The 22,807-nt window shown below is 45.3% G+C and overlaps 15 non-coding genes across 15 annotated transcripts; all 15 read left to right on the top strand.

Annotated features, from left to right (window-relative positions):
- Nucleotides 1-447: 447 nt before the first annotated feature.
- trnak-cuu (transfer RNA lysine (anticodon CUU)) lies at nt 448-520 on the top strand. Its single transcript has one exon. It is a non-coding gene; the product is annotated as a tRNA-Lys (tRNA).
- A 1,053-nt stretch (nt 521-1,573) lies between these two features.
- Nucleotides 1,574-1,646, top strand: trnak-cuu (transfer RNA lysine (anticodon CUU)). Its single transcript has one exon. It is a non-coding gene; the product is annotated as a tRNA-Lys (tRNA).
- A 1,037-nt stretch (nt 1,647-2,683) lies between these two features.
- On the top strand, nt 2,684-2,756 carry trnak-cuu (transfer RNA lysine (anticodon CUU)). Its single transcript has one exon. It is a non-coding gene; the product is annotated as a tRNA-Lys (tRNA).
- A 302-nt stretch (nt 2,757-3,058) lies between these two features.
- trnak-cuu (transfer RNA lysine (anticodon CUU)) lies at nt 3,059-3,131 on the top strand. Its single transcript has one exon. It is a non-coding gene; the product is annotated as a tRNA-Lys (tRNA).
- Nucleotides 3,132-4,184: 1,053 nt separating this feature from the next.
- trnak-cuu (transfer RNA lysine (anticodon CUU)) lies at nt 4,185-4,257 on the top strand. Its single transcript has one exon. It is a non-coding gene; the product is annotated as a tRNA-Lys (tRNA).
- A 3,273-nt stretch (nt 4,258-7,530) lies between these two features.
- trnak-cuu (transfer RNA lysine (anticodon CUU)) lies at nt 7,531-7,603 on the top strand. The gene has a single exon. It is a non-coding gene; the product is annotated as a tRNA-Lys (tRNA).
- Nucleotides 7,604-8,641: 1,038 nt separating this feature from the next.
- trnak-cuu (transfer RNA lysine (anticodon CUU)) lies at nt 8,642-8,714 on the top strand. The gene has a single exon. It is a non-coding gene; the product is annotated as a tRNA-Lys (tRNA).
- Nucleotides 8,715-9,766: 1,052 nt separating this feature from the next.
- trnak-cuu (transfer RNA lysine (anticodon CUU)) lies at nt 9,767-9,839 on the top strand. Its single transcript has one exon. It is a non-coding gene; the product is annotated as a tRNA-Lys (tRNA).
- A 1,428-nt stretch (nt 9,840-11,267) lies between these two features.
- Nucleotides 11,268-11,340, top strand: trnak-cuu (transfer RNA lysine (anticodon CUU)). The gene has a single exon. It is a non-coding gene; the product is annotated as a tRNA-Lys (tRNA).
- A 1,035-nt stretch (nt 11,341-12,375) lies between these two features.
- Nucleotides 12,376-12,448, top strand: trnak-cuu (transfer RNA lysine (anticodon CUU)). Its single transcript has one exon. It is a non-coding gene; the product is annotated as a tRNA-Lys (tRNA).
- Nucleotides 12,449-13,501: 1,053 nt separating this feature from the next.
- Nucleotides 13,502-13,574, top strand: trnak-cuu (transfer RNA lysine (anticodon CUU)). The gene has a single exon. It is a non-coding gene; the product is annotated as a tRNA-Lys (tRNA).
- Nucleotides 13,575-13,876: 302 nt separating this feature from the next.
- trnak-cuu (transfer RNA lysine (anticodon CUU)) lies at nt 13,877-13,949 on the top strand. Its single transcript has one exon. It is a non-coding gene; the product is annotated as a tRNA-Lys (tRNA).
- A 1,427-nt stretch (nt 13,950-15,376) lies between these two features.
- Nucleotides 15,377-15,449, top strand: trnak-cuu (transfer RNA lysine (anticodon CUU)). The gene has a single exon. It is a non-coding gene; the product is annotated as a tRNA-Lys (tRNA).
- Nucleotides 15,450-16,111: 662 nt separating this feature from the next.
- trnak-cuu (transfer RNA lysine (anticodon CUU)) lies at nt 16,112-16,184 on the top strand. The gene has a single exon. It is a non-coding gene; the product is annotated as a tRNA-Lys (tRNA).
- A 285-nt stretch (nt 16,185-16,469) lies between these two features.
- trnak-cuu (transfer RNA lysine (anticodon CUU)) lies at nt 16,470-16,542 on the top strand. The gene has a single exon. It is a non-coding gene; the product is annotated as a tRNA-Lys (tRNA).
- The last annotated feature ends 6,265 nt before the right edge of the window (nt 16,543-22,807 follow it).

Genomic DNA, 22,807 nt, shown 5'->3' with positions numbered 1-22,807 from the left:
GTTCCTTTTCTCAAAGGACATTGGAATGACAGCACCCAGAGTGACGAATCGCATCGTTGACGATCAATGTTGACTGAAAAAGCTTAGTCGGTAGAGCATGAGACTCTTAATCTCAGGGTCGTGGGTTCAAGCCACACGTTGGGCGGTTACTGTTTTCTGTACTTAGTTGGTAACCTTGACCATCATCCAGCGACCAGGACCACCCCACCAGTCCATGTTGGTGCAGAAAACACCCTCACACTAAAAAAGAGACTGAATCAGATACTTTGACTTCACAGCCATTCACACAATCTACTTTCCATAAGAACCTCCAAAACTGGCAGCGAAAGGTCCCTGCTTCATCAATGATTTTTCGTTTTGGTTCCTTTTCTCAAAGGACATTGGAATGACTGCACCCAGAGTGACGAATCGCATCGTTGACGATCAATGTTAAAATTTAGAAAGTCAGCCCGGCTAGCTCAGTTGGTAGAGCATGAGACTCTTAATCTCAGGGTCGTGGGTTCGACCCCCACGTTGGGCGGTCACTGCTTTCGATACTTTGTTGGTAACCTTGACCATCATCCAGCGACCAGGACCACCCCACCGGTCCATGTTGGTGCCGAGAACAACCTCACACTAAAAAATAGACTGAATCAGATGCTTTGACTTCACAGCCATTCAAACAATCTGTTTTCCATAACAACCTCCAAAACTGGCAGCGAAACAGGCTGACTTCATCAAAGATTTTTCGTTTTGGTTAGTTTTCTCACAGGACATTGAAATGACAGCACCCAGAGTGAGGAATCGCATCGTTGACAAGCAATGTTAAAATTTAGAAAGTCAGCCCGGCTAGCTCAGTCGGTAGAGCATGAGACTCTTAATCTCAGGCTCGTGGGTTCGAGCCCCACGTTGGGCGGTTACTGCTTTCAATACTTTGTTGGTAACCTTGACCATCATCCAGCGACCAGGACCACCCCACCAGTCCATGTTGGTGCAGAGAACACCCTCACACTAAAAAATAGACTGAATCAGATACTTTGACGTCACAGCCATTCAAACAATCTATTTTTCCATAACAACCTCCAAAACTGGCAGCGAAAGGGCCCTGCTTCATCAATGATTTTGCGTTTTGGTTCCTTTTCTCAAAGGACATTGGAATGACAGCACCCAGAGTGAGGAATCGCATCGTTGACGAGCAATGTTAAAATTTAGAAAGTCAGCCCGGCTAGCTCAGTCGGTAGAGCATGAGACTCTTAATCTCAGGATCGTGGGTTCGAGCACCACGTTGGGCGGTTAGTGCTTTCGATACTTTGTTGGTAACCTTGACCATCATCCAGCGACCAGGACCACCCCACCAGTCCATGTTGGTGCAGAAAACACCCTCACACTAAAAAATAGAATGAATCAGATACTTTGACTTCACAGCCATTCACACAATCTACTTTCCATAAGAACCTTCAAAACTGGCAGTGAAACGGCCCTGCTTCATCAATGATTTTTCGTTTTGGTTCCTTTTCTCAAAGGACATTGGAATGACTGCACCCAGAGTGACGAATCGCATCGTTGACGATCAATGTTAAAATTTAGAAAGTCAGCCCGGCTAGCTCAGTTGGTAGAGCATGAGACTCTTAATCTCAGGGTCGTGGGTTCGACCCCCACGTTGGGCGGTCACTGCTTTCGATACTTTGTTGGTAACCTTGACCATCATACAGCGAACAGGACCACCCCACCGGTCCATGTTGGTGCCGAGAACAACTTCACACTAAAAAATAGACTGAATCAGATGCTTTGACTTCACAGCCATTCAAACAATCTACTTTCCATAACAACCTCCAAAACTGGCACCGAAACAGGCTGGCTTCATCAATGATTTTTCGTTTTGGTTCCTTTTCTCACAGGACATTGAATGACGGAACCCAGAGTGTGGAATCGCACAGTTGATGAGCAATGTTAAAATCTAGTAAAACCAGCCCGGCTAGCTCAGTTGGTAGAGCATGAGACTCTTAATCTCAGGGTCATGGGTTCGAGCCCCACTTTGGGCGGTTACTGCTTTCAATACTTTGTTGGTAACCTTGACCATCATCCAGCGACCAGGACCACCCCACCAGTCCATGTTGGTGCCGAAAACACCCTCACACTAAAAAATAGACTGCACCAGATGCTTTGATTTCACAGCCTTTCACACAATCTAGTTTCCATAAGAACCTCCAAAACTGGCAGCGAAAGGGCCCTGCTTCATCAATGATTTTTCGTTTTGGTTCCTTTTCTCAAAGGACATTGGAATGACAGCACCCAGAGTGACGAATCGCATCGTTGACGATCAATGTTGACTGAAAAAGCTTAGTCGGTAGAGCATGAGACTCTTAATCTCAGGGTCGTGGGTTCAAGCCACACGTTGGGCGGTTACTGTTTTCTGTACTTAGTTGGTAACCTTGACCATCATCCAGCGACCAGGACCACCCCACCAGTCCATGTTGGTGCAGAAAACACCCTCACACTAAAAAAGAGACTGAATCAGATACTTTGACTTCACAGCCATTCACACAATCTACTTTCCATAAGAACCTCCAAAACTGGCAGCGAAAGGTCCCTGCTTCATCAATGATTTTTCGTTTTGGTTCCTTTTCTCAAAGGACATTGGAATGACTGCACCCAGAGTGACGAATCGCATCGTTGACGATCAATGTTAAAATTTAGAAAGTCAGCCCGGCTAGCTCAGTTGGTAGAGCATGAGACTCTTAATCTCAGGGTCGTGGGTTCGACCCCCACGTTGGGCGGTCACTGCTTTCGATACTTTGTTGGTAACCTTGACCATCATCCAGCGACCAGGACCACCCCACCGGTCCATGTTGGTGCCGAGAACAACCTCACACTAAAAAATAGACTGAATCAGATGCTTTGACTTCACAGCCATTCAAACAATCTGTTTTCCATAACAACCTCCAAAACTGGCAGCGAAACAGGCTGACTTCATCAAAGATTTTTCGTTTTGGTTAGTTTTCTCACAGGACATTGAAATGACAGCACCCAGAGTGAGGAATCGCATCGTTGACAAGCAATGTTAAAATTTAGAAAGTCAGCCCGGCTAGCTCAGTCGGTAGAGCATGAGACTCTTAATCTCAGGGTCGTGGGTTCGACCCCCACGTTGGGCGGTCACTGCTTTCGATACTTTGTTGGTAACCTTGACCATCATCCAGCGACCAGGACCACCCCACCGGTCCATGTTGGTGCCGAGAACAACCTCACACTAAAAAATAGACTGAATCAGATGCTTTGACTTCACAGCCATTCAAACAATCTGTTTTCCATAACAACCTCCAAAACTGGCAGCGAAACAGGCTGACTTCATCAAAGATTTTTCGTTTTGGTTAGTTTTCTCACAGGACATTGAAATGACAGCACCCAGAGTGAGGAATCGCATCGTTGACAAGCAATGTTAAAATTTAGAAAGTCAGCCCGGCTAGCTCAGTCGGTAGAGCATGAGACTCTTAATCTCAGGCTCGTGGGTTCGAGCCCCACGTTGGGCGGTTACTGCTTTCAATACTTTGTTGGTAACCTTGACCATCATCCAGCGACCAGGACCACCCCACCAGTCCATGTTGGTGCAGAGAACACCCTCACACTAAAAAATAGACTGAATCAGATACTTTGACGTCACAGCCATTCAAACAATCTATTTTTCCATAACAACCTCCAAAACTGGCAGCGAAAGGGCCCTGCTTCATCAATGATTTTGCGTTTTGGTTCCTTTTCTCAAAGGACATTGGAATGACAGCACCCAGAGTGAGGAATCGCATCGTTGACGAGCAATGTTAAAATTTAGAAAGTCAGCCCGGCTAGCTCAGTCGGTAGAGCATGAGACTCTTAATCTCAGGATCGTGGGTTCGAGCACCACGTTGGGCGGTTAGTGCTTTCGATACTTTGTTGGTAACCTTGACCATCATCCAGCGACCAGGACCACCCCACCAGTCCATGTTGGTGCAGAAAACACCCTCACACTAAAAAATAGACTGAATCAGATACTTTGACTTCACAGCCATTCACACAATCTACTTTCCATAAGAACCTTCAAAACTGGCAGTGAAACGGCCCTGCTTCATCAATGATTTTTCGTTTTGGTTCCTTTTCTCAAAGGACATTGGAATGACTGCACCCAGAGTGACGAATCGCATCGTTGACGATCAATGTTAAAATTTAGAAAGTCAGCCCGGCTAGCTCAGTTGGTAGAGCATGAGACTCTTAATCTCAGGGTCGTGGGTTCGACCCCCACGTTGGGCGGTCACTGCTTTCGATACTTTGTTGGTAACCTTGACCATCATACAGCGAACAGGACCACCCCACCGGTCCATGTTGGTGCCGAGAACAACTTCACACTAAAAAATAGACTGAATCAGATGCTTTGACTTCACAGCCATTCAAACAATCTACTTTCCATAACAACCTCCAAAACTGGCACCGAAACAGGCTGGCTTCATCAATGATTTTTCGTTTTGGTTCCTTTTCTCACAGGACATTGAATGACGGAACCCAGAGTGTGGAATCGCACAGTTGATGAGCAATGTTAAAATCTAGTAAAACCAGCCCGGCTAGCTCAGTTGGTAGAGCATGAGACTCTTAATCTCAGGGTCATGGGTTCGAGCCCCACTTTGGGCGGTTACTGCTTTCAATACTTTGTTGGTAACCTTGACCATCATCCAGCGACCAGGACCACCCCACCAGTCCATGTTGGTGCCGAAAACACCCTCACACTAAAAAATAGACTGCACCAGATGCTTTGATTTCACAGCCTTTCACACAATCTAGTTTCCATAAGAACCTCCAAAACTGGCAGCGAAAGGGCCCTGCTTCATCAATGATTTTTCGTTTTGGTTCCTTTTCTCAAAGGACATTGGAATGACAGCACCCAGAGTGACGAATCGCATCGTTGACGATCAATGTTGACTGAAAAAGCTTAGTCGGTAGAGCATGAGACTCTTAATCTCAGGGTCGTGGGTTCAAGCCACACGTTGGGCGGTTACTGTTTTCTGTACTTAGTTGGTAACCTTGACCATCATCCAGCGACCAGGACCACCCCACCAGTCCATGTTGGTGCAGAAAACACCCTCACACTAAAAAAGAGACTGAATCAGATACTTTGACTTCACAGCCATTCACACAATCTACTTTCCATAAGAACCTCCAAAACTGGCAGCGAAAGGTCCCTGCTTCATCAATGATTTTTCGTTTTGGTTCCTTTTCTCAAAGGACATTGGAATGACCGCACCCAGAGTGACGAATCGCATCGTTGACGATCAATGTTAAAATTTAGAAAGTCAGCCCGGCTAGCTCAGTCGGTAGAGCATGAGACTCTTAATCTCAGGGTCGTGGGTTTGACCCCCACGTTGGGCGGTCACTGCTTTTGATACTTTGTTGGTAACCTTGACCATCATCCAGCGACCAGGACCACCCCACCGGTCCATGTTGGTGCCGAGAACAACTTCACACTAAAAAATAGACTGAATCAGATGCTTTGACTTCACAGCCATTCAAACAATCTACTTTCCATAACAACCTCCAAAACTGGCACCGAAACAGGCTGGCTTCATCAATGATTTTTCGTTTTGGTTCCTTTTCTCACAGGACATTGAATGACGGAACCCAGAGTGTGGAATCGCACAGTTGATGAGCAATGTTAAAATCTAGTAAAACCAGCCCGGCTAGCTCAGTTGGTAGAGCATGAGACTCTTAATCTCAGGGTCATGGGTTCGAGCCCCACTTTGGGCGGTTACTGCTTTCAATACTTTGTTGGTAACCTTGACCATCATCCAGCGACCAGGACCACCCCACCAGTCCATGTTGGTGCCGAAAACACCCTCACACTAAAAAATAGACTGCACCAGATGCTTTGATTTCACAGCCTTTCACACAATCTAGTTTCCATAAGAACCTCCAAAACTGGCAGCGAAAGGGCCCTGCTTCATCAATGATTTTTCGTTTTGGTTCCTTTTCTCAAAGGACATTGGAATGACAGCACCCAGAGTGACGAATCGCATCGTTGACGATCAATGTTGACTGAAAAAGCTTAGTCGGTAGAGCATGAGACTCTTAATCTCAGGGTCGTGGGTTCAAGCCACACGTTGGGCGGTTACTGTTTTCTGTACTTAGTTGGTAACCTTGACCATCATCCAGCGACCAGGACCACCCCACCAGTCCATGTTGGTGCAGAAAACACCCTCACACTAAAAAAGAGACTGAATCAGATACTTTGACTTCACAGCCATTCACACAATCTACTTTCCATAAGAACCTCCAAAACTGGCAGCGAAAGGTCCCTGCTTCATCAATGATTTTTCGTTTTGGTTCCTTTTCTCAAAGGACATTGGAATGACCGCACCCAGAGTGACGAATCGCATCGTTGACGATCAATGTTAAAATTTAGAAAGTCAGCCCGGCTAGCTCAGTCGGTAGAGCATGAGACTCTTAATCTCAGGGTCGTGGGTTTGACCCCCACGTTGGGCGGTCACTGCTTTTGATACTTTGTTGGTAACCTTGACCATCATCCAGCGACCAGGACCACCCCACCGGTCCATGTTGGTGCCGAGAACAACCTCACACTAAAAAATAGACTGAATCAGATGCTTTGACTTCACAGCCATTCAAACAATCTGTTTTCCATAACAACCTCCAAAACTGGCAGCGAAACAGGCTGACTTCATCAATGATTTTTCGTTTTGGTTACTTTTCTCACAGGACATTGAAATGACAGCACCCAGAGTGAGGAATCGTATCGTTGACAAGCAATGTTAAAATTTAGAAAGTCAGCCCGGCTAGCTCAGTCGGTAGAGCATGAGACTCTTAATCTCAGGCTCGTGGGTTCGAGCCCCACGTTGGGCGGTTACTGCTTTCAATACTTTGTTGGTAACCTTGACCATCATCCAGCGACCAGGACCACCCCACCAGTCCATGTTGGTGCAGAGAACACCCTCACACTAAAAAATAGACTGAATCAGATACTTTGACGTCACAGCCATTCAAACAATCTATTTTTCCATAACAACCTCCAAAACTGGCAGCGAAAGGGCCCTGCTTCATCAATGATTTTGCGTTTTGGTTCCTTTTCTCAAAGGACATTGGAATGACAGCACCCAGAGTGAGGAATCGCATCGTTGACGAGCAATGTTAAAATTTAGAAAGTCAGCCCGGCTAGCTCAGTCGGTAGAGCATGAGACTCTTAATCTCAGGATCGTGGGTTCGAGCACCACGTTGGGCGGTTAGTGCTTTCGATACTTTGTTGGTAACCTTGACCATCATCCAGCGACCAGGACCACCCCACCAGTCCATGTTGGTGCCGAGAACAACCTCACACTAAAAAATAGACTGAATCAGATGCTTTGACTTCACAGCCATTCAAACAATCTGTTTTCCATAACAACCTCCAAAACTGGCAGCGAAACAGGCTGACTTCATCAATCATTTTTCGTTTTGGTTCCTTTTCTCACAGGACATTGAAATGACAGCACCCAGAGTGAGGAATCGCATCGTTGACAAGCAATGTTAAAATTTAGGAAGTCAGCCCGGCTAGCTCAGTCGGTAGAGCATGAGACTCTTAATCTCAGGGTCGTGGGTTCGAGCCCCACGTTGGGTGGTTACTGCTTTCAATACTGTGTTGGTAACCTTGACCATCATCCAGCGACCAGGACCACCCCACCAGTCCATGTTGGTGCCGAGAACAACCTCACACTAAAAAATAGACTGAATCAGATACTTTGACTTCACAGCCATTCACACAATCTACTTTCCATAAGAACCTCCAAAACTGGCAGCGAAAGGGCCCTGCTTCATCAATGATTTTTCGTTTTGGTTCCTTTTCTCAAAGGACATTGGAATGACAGCACCCAGAGTGACGAATCGCATCGTTGACGATCAATGTTAAAATTAAGCAAGTCAGCCCGGCTATCTCAGACGGTAGAGCATGAGACTCTTAATCTCAGGGTCGTGGGTTCGACCCCCACGTTGGGCGGTCACTGCTTTCGATACTTTGTTGGTAACCTTGACAATCATCCAGCGACCAGGACCACCCCACCGGTCCATGTTGGTGCAGAAAACACCCTCACGCTAAAAAATAGACTGAATCAGATACTTTGACTTCACAGCCATTCACACAATCTACTTTCCATAACAACCTCCAAAACTGGCAGCGAAACAGGCTGACTTCATCAATGATTTTTCGTTTTGGTTCCTTTTCTGACAGGACATTGAAATGACAGCACCCAGAGTGAGGAATCGCATCGTTGACGATCAATGTTGACTGAAAAAGCTTAGTCGGTAGAGCATGAGACTCTTAATCTCAGGGTCGTGGGTTCAAGCCACACGTTGGGCGGTTTCTGTTTTCTGTACTTAGTTGGTAACCTTGACCATCATCCAGCGACCAGGACCACCCCACCAGTCCATGTTGGTGCAGAAAACACCCTCACACTAAAAAATAGACTGAATCAGATACTTTGACGTCACAGCCATTCAAACAATCTATTTTTCCATAACAACCTCCAAAACTGGCAGCGAAAGGGCCCTGCTTCATCAATGATTTTTCGTTTTGGTTCCTTTTCTCAAAGGACATTGGAATGACTGCACCCAGAGTGACGAATCGCATCGTTGACGATCAATGTTAAAATTTAGAAAGTCAGCCCGGCTAGCTCAGTTGGTAGAGCATGAGACTCTTAATCTCAGGGTCGTGGGTTCGACCCCCACGTTGGGCGGTCACTGCTTTCGATACTTTGTTGGTAACCTTGACCATCATCCAGCGACCAGGACCACCCCACCGGTCCATGTTGGTGCCGAGAACAACTTCACACTAAAAAATAGACTGAATCAGATGCTTTGACTTCACAGCCATTCAAACAATCTACTTTCCATAACAACCTCCAAAACTGGCACCGAAACAGGCTGGCTTCATCACTGATTTTTCGTTTTGGTTCCTTTTCTCACAGGACATTGAATGACAGAACCCAGAGTGTGGAATCGCACAGTTGATGAGCAATGTTAAAATCTAGTAAAACCAGCCCGGCTAGCTCAGTTGGTAGAGCATGAGACTCTTAATCTCAGGGTCGTGGGTTCGAGCCCCACTTTGGGCGGTTACTGCTTTCAATACTTTGTTGGTAACCTTGACCATCATCCAGCGACCAGGACCACCCCACCAGTCCATGTTGGTGCCGAAAACACCCTCACACTAAAAAATAGACTGAATCAGATGCTTTGACTTCACAGCCATTCAAACAATCTACTTTCCATAACAACCTCCAAAACTGGCACCGAAACAGGCTGGCTTCATCACTGATTTTTCGTTTTGGTTCCTTTTCTCACAGGACATTGAATGACAGAACCCAGAGTGTGGAATCGCACAGTTGATGAGCAATGTTAAAATCTAGTAAAACCAGCCCGGCTAGCTCAGTTGGTAGAGCATGAGACTCTTAATCTCAGGGTCGTGGGTTCGAGCCCCACTTTGGGCGGTTACTGCTTTCAATACTTTGTTGGTAACCTTGACCATCATCCAGCGACCAGGACCACCCCACCAGTCCATGTTGGTGCCGAAAACACCCTCACACTAAAAAATAGACTGAATCAGATGCTTTGACTTCACAGCCATTCAAACAATCTGTTTTCCATAACAACCTCCAAAACTGGCAGCGAAACAGGCTGACTTCATCAATGATTTTTCGTTTTGGTTCCTTTTCTGACAGGACATTGAAATGACAGCACCCAGAGTGAGGAATCGCATCGTTGACAAGCAATGTTAAAATTTAGGAAGTCAGCCCGGCTAGCTCAGTCGGTAGAGCATGAGACTCTTAATCTCAGGGTCGTGGGTTCGAGCCCCACGTTGGGCGGTTACTGCTTTCAATACTGTGTTGGTAACCTTGACCATCATCCAGCGACCAGGACCACCCCAACAGTCCATGTTGGTGCAGAAAACACCCTCACACTAAAAAATAGACTGAATCAGATGCTTTGACTTCACAGCCATTCAAACAATCTGTTTTCCATAACAACCTCCAAAACTGGCAGCGAAACAGGCTGACTTCATCAATGATTTTTCGTTTTGGTTCCTTTTCTGACAGGACATTGAAATGACAGCACCCAGAGTGAAGAATCGCATCGTTGACAAGCAATGTTAAAATTTAGAAAGTCAGCCCGGCTAGCTCAGTCGGTAGAGCATGAGACTCTTAATCTCAGGCTCGTGGGTTCGAGCCCCACGTTGGGCGGTTACTGCTTTCAATACTTTGTTGGTAACCTTGACCATCATCCAGCGACCAGGACCACCCCACCAGTCCATGTTGGTGCAGAAAACACCCTCACACTAAAAAATAGACTGAATCAGATACTTTGACTTCAACGCCATTCACACAATCTACTTTCCATAAGAACCTCCAAAACTGGCAGCGAAAGGGCCCTGCTTCATCAATGATTTTTCGTTTTGGTTCCTTTTCTCAAAGGACATTGGAATGACAGCACCCAGAGTGACGAATCGCATCGTTGACGATCAATGTTAAAATTTAGAAAGTCAGCCCGGCTAGCTCAGACGGTAGAGCATGAGACTCTAAATCTCAGGGTCGTGGGTTCGACCCCCACGTTGGGCGGTCACTGCTTTCGATACTTTGTTGGTAACCTTGACCATCATCCAGCGACCAGGACCACCCCACCGGTCCATGTTGGTGCCGAGAACAACCTCACACTAAAAAATAGACTGAATCAGATGCTTTGACTTCACAGCCATTCAAACAATCTGTTTTCCATAACAACCTCCAAAACTGGCCGCGAAACAGGCTGACTTCATCAATGATTTTTCGTTTTGGTTCCTTTTCTGAAAGGACATTGAAATGACAGCACCCAGAGTGAGGAATCGAAACGTTGACAAGCAATGTTAAAATTTAGAAAGTCAGCCCGGCTAGCTCAGTCGGTAGAGCATGGGACTCTTAATCTCTGGGTCGTGGGTTCGACCCCCACGTTGGGCGGTTACTGCTTTCAATACTGTGTTGGTAACCTTGACCATCATCCAGCGACCAGGACAACCCCACCAGTCCATGTTGGTGCCGACACCACCTTCACACTCAAAAATAGACTGAACCAGATGCTTTGACTTCACAGCCTTTCACACAATCTACTTTCCACAAGAACCTCCAAAACTGGCAGCGAAAGGGCCTTGCTTCATCAATGATTTTTCGTTTTGGTTCCTTTTCTCAAAGGACATTGGAATGACAGCACCCAGAGTGAGGAATTGCACAGTTGATGAGCAATGTTAAAATCTAGTAAAACCTGCCCGGCTAGCTCAGTTGGTAGAGCATGAGACTCTTAATCTCAGGGTCGTGGGTTCGACCCCCACGTTGGGCGGTTACTGCTTTCAATACTTTGTTGGTAACCTTGACCATCATCCAGCGACCAGGAACACCCCACCAGTCCATGTTGGTGCAGAGAACACCCTCACACTAAAAAATAGACTGAATCAGATACTTTGACGTCACAACTATTCAAACAATCCATTTTTCCATAACAACCTCCAAAACTTGCAGCGAAACAGGCTGGCTTCGTCACTAATTTTTCGTTTTGGTTCCTTTTCTCACAGGACTTGAATGACAGAACCCAGAGTGTGGAATCGCACATTGGTGAGCAATGTTAAAATCTAGTAAAACCAGCCCGGCTAGCTCAGTTGGTAGAGCATGAGACTCTAATCTCAGGGTCGTGGGTTCGAGCCCCACTTTGCGTGGTTACTGCTTTCAATACTTTGTTGGGAACCTTGACCATCATCCAGCGACCAGGACAGCCCCACCAGTCCATGTTGGTGCCGAAAACACCCTCACACTAAAAAATAGACTGAACCAGATGCTTTGATTTCACAGCCTTTCACACAATCTAGTTTCCATAAGAACCTCCAAAACTGGCAGCGAAAGGGCCCTGCTTCATCAATGATATTTCGTTTTGGTTCCTTTTCTCAAAGGACATTGGAATGACAGCACCCAGAGTGACGAATCGCATCGTTGACCATCAATGTTGACTGAAAAAGCTTAGTCGGTAGAGCATGAGACTCTTAATCTCAGGGTCGTGGGTTCAAGCCACACGTTGGGCGGTTACTGTTTTCTGTACTTAGTTGGTAACCTTGACCATCATCCAGCGACCAGGACCACCCCACCAGTCCATGTTGGTGCAGAAAACACCCTCACACTAAAAAATAGACTGAATCAGATACTTTGACTTCACAGCCATTCACACAATCTACTTTCCATAAGAACCTCCAAAACTGGCAGCGAAAGGTCCCTGCTTCATCAATGATTTTTCGTTTTGGTTCCTTTTCTCAAAGGACATTGGAATGACAGCACCCAGAGTGACGAATCGCATCGTTGACGATCAATGTTAAAATTTAGAAAGTCAGCCCGGCTAGCTCAGTCGGTAGAGCATGAGACTCTTAATCTCAGGGTCGTGGGTTCGACCCCCACGTTGGGCGGTCACTGCTTTCGATACTTTGTTGGTAACCTTGACCATCATCCAGCGACCAGGACCACCCCACCAGTCCATGTTGGTGCCGAGAACAACCTCACACTAAAAAATAGACTGAATCAGATGCTTTGACTTCACAGCCATTCAAACAATCTGTTTTCCATAACAACCTCCAAAACTGGCAGCGAAACAGGCTGACTTCATCAATGATTTTTCGTTTTGGTTACTTTTCTCACAGGACATTGAAATGACAGCACCCAGAGTGAGGAATCGCATCGTTGACAAGCAATGTTAAAATTTAGAAAGTCAGCCCGGCTAGCTCAGTCGGTGGAGCATGAGACTCTTAATCTCAGGCTCGTGGGTTCGACCCCCAAGTTGGGCGGTTACTCCTTTCAATACTTTGTTGGTAACCTTGACCATCATCCAGCGACCAGGACCACCCCACCAGTCCATGTTGGTGCAGAGAACACCCTCACACTAAAAAATAGACTGAATCAGATACTTTGACGTCACAGCCATTCAAACAATCTATTTTTCCATAACAACCTCCAAAACTGGCAGCGAAAGGGCCCTGCTTCATCAGTGATTTTGCGTTTTGGTTCCTTTTCTCAAAGGACATTGGAATGACAGCACCCAGAGTGAGGAATCGCATCGTTGACGAGCAATGTTAAAATTTAGAAAGTCAGCCCGGCTAGCTCAGTCGGCAGAGCATGAGACTCTTAATCTCAGGATCGTGGGTTCGAGCACCACGTTTTGCGGTTAGTGCTTTCGATACTTTGTTGGTAACCTTGACCATCATCCAGCGACCAGGACCACCCCACCAGTCCATGTTGGTGCAGAAAACACCCTCACACTAAAAAATAGACTGAATCAGATACTTTGACTTCACAGCCATTCACACAATCTACTTTCCATAAGAACCTTCAAAACTGGCAGTGAAACGGCCCTGCTTCATCAATGATTTTTCGTTTTGGTTCCTTTTCTCAAAGGACATTGGAATGACTGCACCCAGAGTGACGAATCGCATCGTTGACGATCAATGTTAAAATTTAGAAAGTCAGCCCGGCTAGCTCAGTTGGTAGAGCATGAGACTCTTAATCTCAGGGTCGTGGGTTCGACCCCCACGTTGGGCGGTCACTGCTTTCGATACTTTGTTGGTAACCTTGACCATAATCCAGCGAACAGGACCACCCCACCAGTCCATGTTGGTGCAGAAAACACCCTCACACTAAAAAATAGACTGAATCAGATACTTTGACTTCACAGCCATTCACACAATCTACTTTCCATAAGAACCTCCAAAACTGGCAGCGAAAGGTCCCTGCTTCATCAATGATTTTTCGTTTTGGTTCCTTTTCTCAAAGGACATTGGAATGACAGCACCCAGAGTGACGAATCGCATCGTTGACGATCAATGTTAAAATTTAGAAAGTCAGCCCGGCTAGCTCAGTCGGTAGAGCATGAGACTCTTAATCTCAGGGTCGTGGGTTCGACCCCCACGTTGGGCGGTCACTGCTTTCGATACTTTGTTGGTAACCTTGACCATCATCCAGCGACCAGGACCACCCCACCAGTCCATGTTGGTGCCGAGAACAACCTCACACTAAAAAATAGACTGAATCAGATGCTTTGACTTCACAGCCATTCAAACAATGTGTTTTCCATAACAACCTCCAAAACTGGCAGCGAAACAGGCTGACTTCATCAATGATTTTTCGTTTTGGTTACTTTTCTCACAGGACATTGAAATGACAGCACCCAGAGTGAGGAATCGCATCGTTGACAAGCAATGTTAAAATTTAGAAAGTCAGCCCGGCTAGCTCAGTCGGTGGAGCATGAGACTCTTAATCTCAGGCTCGTGGGTTCGAGCCCCAAGTTGGGCGGTTACTGCTTTCAATACTTTGTTGGTAACCTTGACCATCATCCAGCGACCAGGACCACCCCACCAGTCCATGTTGGTGCAGAGAACACCCTCACACTAAAAAATAGACTGAATCAGATACTTTGACGTCACAGCCATTCAAACAATCTATTTTTCCATAACAACCTCCAAAACTGGCAGCGAAAGGGCCCTGCTTCATCAGTGATTTTGCGTTTTGGTTCCTTTTCTCAAAGGACATTGGAATGACAGCACCCAGAGTGAGGAATCGCATCGTTGACGAGCAATGTTAAAATTTAGAAAGTCAGCCCGGCTAGCTCAGTCGGTAGAGCATGAGACTCTTAATCTCAGGATCGTGGGTTCGAGCACCACGTTTTGCGGTTAGTGCTTTCGATACTTTGTTGGTAACCTTGACCATCATCCAGCGACCAGGACCACCCCACCAGTCCATGTTGGTGCAGAAAACACCCTCACACTAAAAAATAGACTGAATCAGACACTTTGACTTCACAGCCATTCACACAATCTACTTTCCATAAGAACCTTCAAAACTGGCAGTGAAACGGCCCTGCTTCATCAATGATTTTTCGTTTTGGTTCCTTTTCTCAAAGGACATTGGAATGACTGCACCCAGAGTGACGAATCGCATCGTTGACGATCAATGTTAAAATTTAGAATTCAGCCCGGCTTGCTCAGTTGGTAGAGCATGAGACTCTTAATCTCAGGGTCGTGGGTTCGACCCCCACGTTGGGCGGTCACTGCTTTCGATACTTTGTTGGTAACCTTGACCATAATCCAGCGAACAGGACCACCCCACCGGTCCATGTTGGTGCCGAGAACAACTTCACACTAAAAAATAGACTGAATCAGATGCTTTGACTTCACAGCCATTCAAACAATCTACTTTCCATAACAACCTCCAAAACTGGCACCGAAACAGGCTGGCTTCATCACTGATTTTTCGTTTTGGTTCCTTTTCTCACAGGACATTGAATGACAGAACCCAGAGTGTGGAATCGCACAGTTGATGAGCAATGTTAAAATCTAGTAAAACCAGCCCGGCTAGCTCAGTTGGTAGAGCATGAGACTCTTAATCTCAGGGTCGTGGGTTCGAGCCCCACTTTGGGCGGTTACTGCTTTCAATACTTTGTTGGTAACCTTGACCATCATCCAGCGACCAGGACCACCCCACCAGTCCATGTTGGTGCCGAAAACACCCTCACACTAAAAAATAGACTGAACCAGATGCTTTGATTTCACAGCCTTTCACACAATCTAGTTTCCATAAGAACCTCCAAAACTGGCAGCGAAAGGGCCCTGCTTCATCAATGATTTTTCGTTTTGGTTCCTTTTCTCAAAGGACATTGGAATGACAGCACCCAGAGTGACGAATCGCATCGTTGACGATCAATGTTGACTGAAAAAGCTTAGTCGGTAGAGCATGAGACTCTTAATCTCAGGGTCGTGGGTTCAAGCCACACGTTGGGCGGTTACTGTTTTCTGTACTTAGTTGGTAACCTTGACCATCATCCAGCGACCAGGACCACCCCACCAGTCCATGTTGGTGCAGAAAACACCCTCACACTAAAAAATAGACTGAATCAGATACTTTGACTTCACAGCCATTCACACAATCTACTTTCCATAAGAACCTCCAAAACTGGCAGCGAAAGGTCCCTGCTTCATCAATGATTTTTCGTTTTGGTTCCTTTTCTCAAAGGACATTGGAATGACAGCACCCAGAGTGACGAATCGCATCGTTGACGATCAATGTTAAAATTTAGAAAGTCAGCCCGGCTAGCTCAGTCGGTAGAGCATGAGACTCTTAATCTCAGGGTCGTGGGTTCGACCCCCACGTTGGGCGGTCACTGCTTTCGATACTTTGTTGGTAACCTTGACCATCATCCAGCGACCAGGACCACCCCACCAGTCCATGTTGGTGCCGAGAACAACCTCACACTAAAAAATAGACTGAATCAGATGCTTTGACTTCACAGCCATTCAAACAATGTTTTCCAAAACTGGCAGCGAAACAGGCTGACTTCAATCATTTTTCGTTTTGGTTCCTTTTCTCACAGGACATTGAAATGACAGCACCCAGAGTGAGGAATCGCATCGTTGACGAGCAATGTTAAATTTTAGAAAGTCAGCCCGGCTAGCTCAGTTGGTAGAGCATGAGACTCTTAATCTCAGGGTCGTGGGTTCGAGCCCCATGTTGGGCGGTTACTGCTTTCAATACTTTGTTGGTAACCTTGACCATCATCCAGCGACCAGGACCACCACACCAGTCCATGTTGTTGCAGAAAACACCCTCACACTAAAAAATAGACTGAACCAGATGCTTTGATTTCACAGCCTTTCACACAATCTAGTTTCCATAAGAACCTCCGAAACTGGCAGCGAAAGGGCCCTCCTTCATCAATGATTTTTCGTTTTGGTTCCTTTTCTCACAGGACATTGGAATGACAGCACCCAGAGTGAGGTATCGCATCGTTGAAGAGCAATGTTGCAATTTATAAAGTCAGCCCGGCTAGCTCAGTCGGTAGACCATGAGAGTCTTAATCTCAGGGTCGTGGGTTCGAGCCCCACGTTGGGTGGTTACTGCTTTCGATACTTTGTTGGTAACCTTGACCATCATCCAGCGACCAGGACCACCCCACCAGTCCATGTTGGTGCTGAGAACACCCTCACACTAAAAAATAGACTGAATCAGATGCTTTGACTTCACAGCCATTCACACAATCTACTTTCCTTAACAACCTCCAAAACTGGCAGCGAAACAGGGTGGCTTCGTCAATGATTTTTCGTTTTGGTTCCTTTTCTCACAGGACATTGGAATGACGGAACCCAGAGTGAGGAATCGCATCGTTGACGAGCAATGTTAAAATTTAGAAGGTCAGCCCGGCTAGCTCAGTTGGTAGAGCATGAGACTCTTAATCTCAGGGTCGTGGGTTCGAGCCACATGTTGGGCTGTTACTGCTTTCGATACTTTGTTGGTAACCTTGACCATCATCCAGCGACCAGGACCACCCCACCAGTCCATGTTGGTGCAGAAAACACCCTCACACTAAAAAATAGACTGAATCAGATACTTTGACTTCACAGCCTTTCACACAATCTACTTTCCATAAGAACCTCCAAAACTGGCAGCGAAAGGGCCCTGCTTCATCAATGATTTTTCGTTTTGGTTCCTTTTCTCAAAGGACATTGGAATGACAGCACCCAGAGTGACGAATCGCATCGTTGACGATCAATGTTAAAATTAAGAAAGTCAGCTCGGCTAGCTCAGTCGGTAGAGCATGAGACTCTTAATCTCAGGGTCGTGGGTTCGACCCCCACGTTGGGCGGTTACTGCTTTCGTTACTTTGTTGGTAACCTTGACCATCATCCAGCGACCAGGACCACCCCACCAGTCCATGTTGGTGCCGAGAACACCCTCACACTAAAAAATAGACTGAATCATGTGCTTTGACTTACCAGCCATTCACACAATCTACTTTCCAAAACAACCTCTAAAACTGGCAGCGAAAAGGGCTCGTTTCATCAATAATTTTTGGTTTTGGTTCCTTTTCTCACAGAACATTGGAATGACAGCACCCAGAGTGAGGAATCGCATCGTTGACGAGCAATGTTAAAATTTAGAAACCCAGCCTGGCTAGCTCAGTCAGTAGAGCATGAGACTCTTAATGTCAGGGTCGTGGCTTCCAAGTCCCACGTTGGGTCGATACTCTTTATGATGCTTTGTTGGGTCAGCGAGACCATCAGACAACTACCTGGTGAGCCACACAGGTCTGCTCACAGGACCCTGGCATAATGCCTTGGTGTTTAATATTCCAAATGCAATACAATATCAACTTAATAAATGTATGAAAAATGCCAACTGATTCATCAGGTCGACCCTTATTATGTAACACACACATGCATATGCACACAGAAGTGCACAGGTCAGGGCTTGTCTTGAACAATGTCAAAAACTATCTCAGACATGATGAAATCACTAACGTTCGTTTATCAGCTATCTTCTTGCCTCACCTTCCCTCACTGCCACGTTCATCTCCCACTTTTTACAGCCCTCGGTGGACGCTCCTCCACATACCCCAAAGTGAGTGCGTGCATGTGTGTGTGTGAGAGTGTGTGTGTGTGTGAGTTGGGGGGGGTGGGCTGGCGAGAGGGCGTTATTTATTGACGGACAGAGAGGAAAGGCGTAAAGGCTAGATGATCTCAGTTTGAGTCTGTTTCATGTACACACCGTGGTTTGGCTCGTGTGAACTCATCTCCACCTGACTTGAGATCAACTTGATGAATTGGAGCGTTCGCCAAGATTGTGGCGATGCGTGTGTTAACACTCAGCAGCTGTGTAAAGAAGTGGTCGTTCGGGAAGTTGTACAGATGTACCAAAAAAAAAAAACACCCCACAAAAACAAAACAAAGCCTAATGAGGCAGCCCGGTGACATCTTTATGAGGTGGACAGTCAAGATTAGCGGTTATTGGTTGCTGTGGAGATGGTGGACTGAGAGGGGGTGGTGTCATGGGTAGGGAAGTTACAATTAAAATAAAATATCAATTTTAAACATTGGGTCAAAGACAGCTAAGGCTCGATTATGGGCTGTCTCTAAAAGTGATCCTAATTATCCTGATGTATGGCGGCCATAAAGAGTCGTTTGTCCTCCATGAACCCTGAAATCGTAAATGTTAGACCTATTCAATATTTTTGATGGCCACTAATAAAGTGTGTGGTCAACATTTAGTTGGGCCGAGCCGCAGACTGACTCCCCGATTCTAACTTTGAATATAATGAAAGCCATTCAGGAAGTTGAACTAGCGCTGCATTTTCGTCATCTGCTTCCATTCAAGACAAAAACACACATACCTCTAATTAGGCCGATTTAAAAAAAACTTCTTTCCCCCTTTCCCATCAAAATCAGCAAAGGCTCGATTCTTGGATTTCTCTGATGACAATTGTCAGCCATTATCATCTGGTCTGAGATTTTTGAGGCATTTTTCCACGGACTAAATCATGCAGTCGCGCTAACAGAGGCGTAGTGGAACTGGACTGACGTTGTTTAGGACTTAATGATGGCTAAGTGCGTTACTCTCAGAGCGGCGTCGGCGAGCACAAGTTGTTACCACTTCCAGAAAAACACACAAACACACGCGCGCACACACACGCGCGCACACACACACACACACACAAACATACAGACACACACATGAGCGGGGGGATAAATGAAGCCTCCACCACATGAAGGCCAGAGAAAGGATTCGAACCCCAGAAATGTGAGACAGGTCGACAAAGCAAAATTCTGACTCACTACTTTGGTTCAATACTATGAAAATAATGCTCAATGTTAACTGACACTGCCAAGTGGAAATGAGACAAGAGGCCCAAGACAGCAAGTGCACTTTAACACTGAAAACTGTTTTTAAATTACGCGAATAACAAAAATGCAGTTTGAATACAAAGGCATCACTTGTACTAATATGATAATGTTGATGGCGTAAATCATAGGTGTCAAACTCCGGTCCTGGAGGGCCGTCGTGCTACATATTTTCCAAGTCACCCTGTTGCAACACACCTGAATCAAATGATAAGATCACCAGAAAGCTCTGCGGAAGCCTGACATTGACCCTGTTCAATTGAATCAGGTGTGTTGCAACGGGGAGACTTGGAAAACATACAGGAGAGCGGCCCTCCAGGACCAGAGTTTGACACCTATGGCAGAGGGAGAACATGCAAACTCCACACAGAACCTGGTACCGCTGCACTGTGAGGTTGACATGCTAACCACTGGACCACCAGGCCACCCTCTTGTCAATTTCAAACAACCCAAAATGGAATAGTATATGTAGAATTTTTTTGTCCCCCCCCCCCCCCCCAAAAAAAACCAGCTTGACCTCAGACCTGAAAACAACACTGAGATGTGGGAGTTAATTTAAAAATTCCTATGAGTATGGTAGCTCTTTTTTCTTTTACAGGTATGTTTATTGGGTGCTCTCTCAGATGAAAATTGCGTCTCCATCAAAATTTAGCGTAAGTCTTATTGTACGGGTAAATGACTCAGTGTATTCAAGCAAGACGAGAGCCCCAGAAGCTGCAACAAGCATCACATAACTCTGATGTCTCTGTGGTGACAGTGTGCGCACGTATTTTTATTGCCAAGTACTGTACCTTACTGAAAGCACAGAACGGCGGGCTGTCACTCAAGAATGCGTCATAAAGTCTGCTGTCTGCGCGAAAGATGAATATTTACTACGGTGGAAATGGAAATTTAAAAAGAAAATTCTCTTGTTTCCTATTACAAACTATGAAAATGTTACTTAAATTACCACAGTGATGCCGTGAACAGATGAATGTTATGTTATGGGTGCAGGGATAATCAGTCAGTCGGATTTTCAAAGTTAACACCTTTGCAATAGCAGCATTACATGTGTGTTTTTGGGTCATGCGTACGTGCATGTCTGTGTGTTCTGCTATGTATGTGTCACATAATTGTAATTGCATGGAAGCATGCAGTGTGACATACTATTTCTATAGTACGATGGGCATTTACCCCACAACTAAACAACTGTTTTGGAGGATACGTTTCGTTTTTGAAGAAAAACATAGTATTATATTTTATAGTATTATTTATAATATTATTATGTAGTATTATTCTCTTTTCTAATCTCTTTTCGTCAATGGATGCTACAGCTTTGAGTTTGCTTTCAAAACTTAGCTTGTAGCAGACGTGTGCACATTTTCAGCATGACGTCTCTGATCCACTGGAGAAAGGACACTTTGATCCTCTCCTCTTTCATCTAGAACTGCTTCAGACAACAAAGTGTATGCAGAAAATTGGTGAAGATTGAACGACTGTCTGTGTCCTATGTGTTGTCTTGTGTTATTTTTGTTATTTTGACTTCAAAATGGCGCCGCGAGAGTGGCTGCCTTTCCAGCAGCTCCTTTATTTTGTTGTTCTACTTCTTACTTTCATAACTTTGCTGCTGTGAATTGGGAATTTCTCCATTGTGAGACTAATAAAGGTTTTTCTTATCTTATCTTATCTTATTATAGAAAATGGCAGTACAGAATAATACTCTTGTCGTTGGAAATCCTTAACTACTAGATCCATAGCAGCGCTACAAATAAAAAGTTAATGAAGAGTGGCCAGCACAAATCCAGACATTGCCTTACACTGTATGTTCATGTTACATTTTACATCATTATGCTGTGTCATTTATTTCCAACATTGATTGTGTGTTTTAGGCCCTCTCAGGACTTTTCTTTAGCTGTCGAAAAAGCCGAAATGTTGAAGTTGGAAATCATGCTGGCATTGACGTGCATCTAATCAGGTGAAGGGAGCATGCTGAGTCTTGTGGCCTCTCGTGAATTCATTCCTCCTCGTCGCTCCTCCACCCTTGATGTAGCTATGGTAACACCAAATTAAAGCAGCAACTTTTCCAAACAATCCCCAAGTTAAAGGTCCACATGAGCTCAGAATCCACAGTTGAAGATGTTTGATGTTCCTTGACGTGTCCTTGCAATAACCCTGAAAGCACAACTTTTCAGTCATCGCTCCTGAGATTTAACTTTGGGGCATGCCCAGAGTGCCGAAACCAAATATCTGTTGTGTTTTGTTATGCAGCTCCAGATTGGTCGAGCAGTATTAATACAAGCGGAAATTTTTACGTTATCTCTGCTGAGCCTTTTACAGTCCGGAAGGATAAAAGCCAAAGCATTAGCATGCTGTCAAACTGTTTGCTACTTTACTTGAAAACCATTGCAAATTGTGTCATTTGAAGTCAAATTGGGTTCTAACTCCATTGGTTAAATTAAGTGTTTCAATTTAAATACATAAATGTGGTGAGAGCTCGATACGGCAATTCTTAATCCAAAATGACTTTTTACGTGAAATTGGTGTTAATGAATCAACGTCCGACTGAAAAGCAAATATTCCTCAAAATGATGTAACAGCAATGCTACGTAATGTTGTTTGAGATCATGTGACATCATTGCCACATCATTCTTTTTTGTTTATAAGCTCATTTTACTTTGATCCTCTTGATGAGGGAGTCCAGTATATAATAACTGACCTTTTGAAAAAAAGGCATTCCGCCCCCACTGTTTTTCTTTTTTATTCACTACACAATAGTGATGCTTCATCCATCCAATCATATTTAATACCCCTTAACCGGTTGCATGTCGGGGGGGAAACTGGAGCTTGTCCCAAATGACTCAATGTGAGGTGAGTTGACATGTCAATCATAGGATGCCAGACAACCATTTACAGTGACCTTTACAGCTCTGAATAATGTAGTATTCACTAAACAAACAAGGTGTGTCAGAAGCTTTCCAGGACTGGGAACACAAAATCTATTTTGTAAACCTACAGACACCACCAAAGAAAACACATTTTCCCCTTCACTGTGGCGCAGACAAGCAACCAGCGCGCCTCCAAAAAGATAGTTTGCTTCTTCCACTGGCCGAAAAGAGGCAAGAGTTGTGG

This window comes from Hippocampus zosterae, chromosome 2 (genome assembly GCF_025434085.1).
Source record: "Hippocampus zosterae strain Florida chromosome 2, ASM2543408v3, whole genome shotgun sequence".
Lineage (NCBI taxonomy): Eukaryota > Metazoa > Chordata > Actinopteri > Syngnathiformes > Syngnathidae > Hippocampus > Hippocampus zosterae.
The sequence above is the reverse complement of the archived record's forward strand: the minus strand, read 5'-3'. Positions and strand labels throughout refer to the sequence as shown.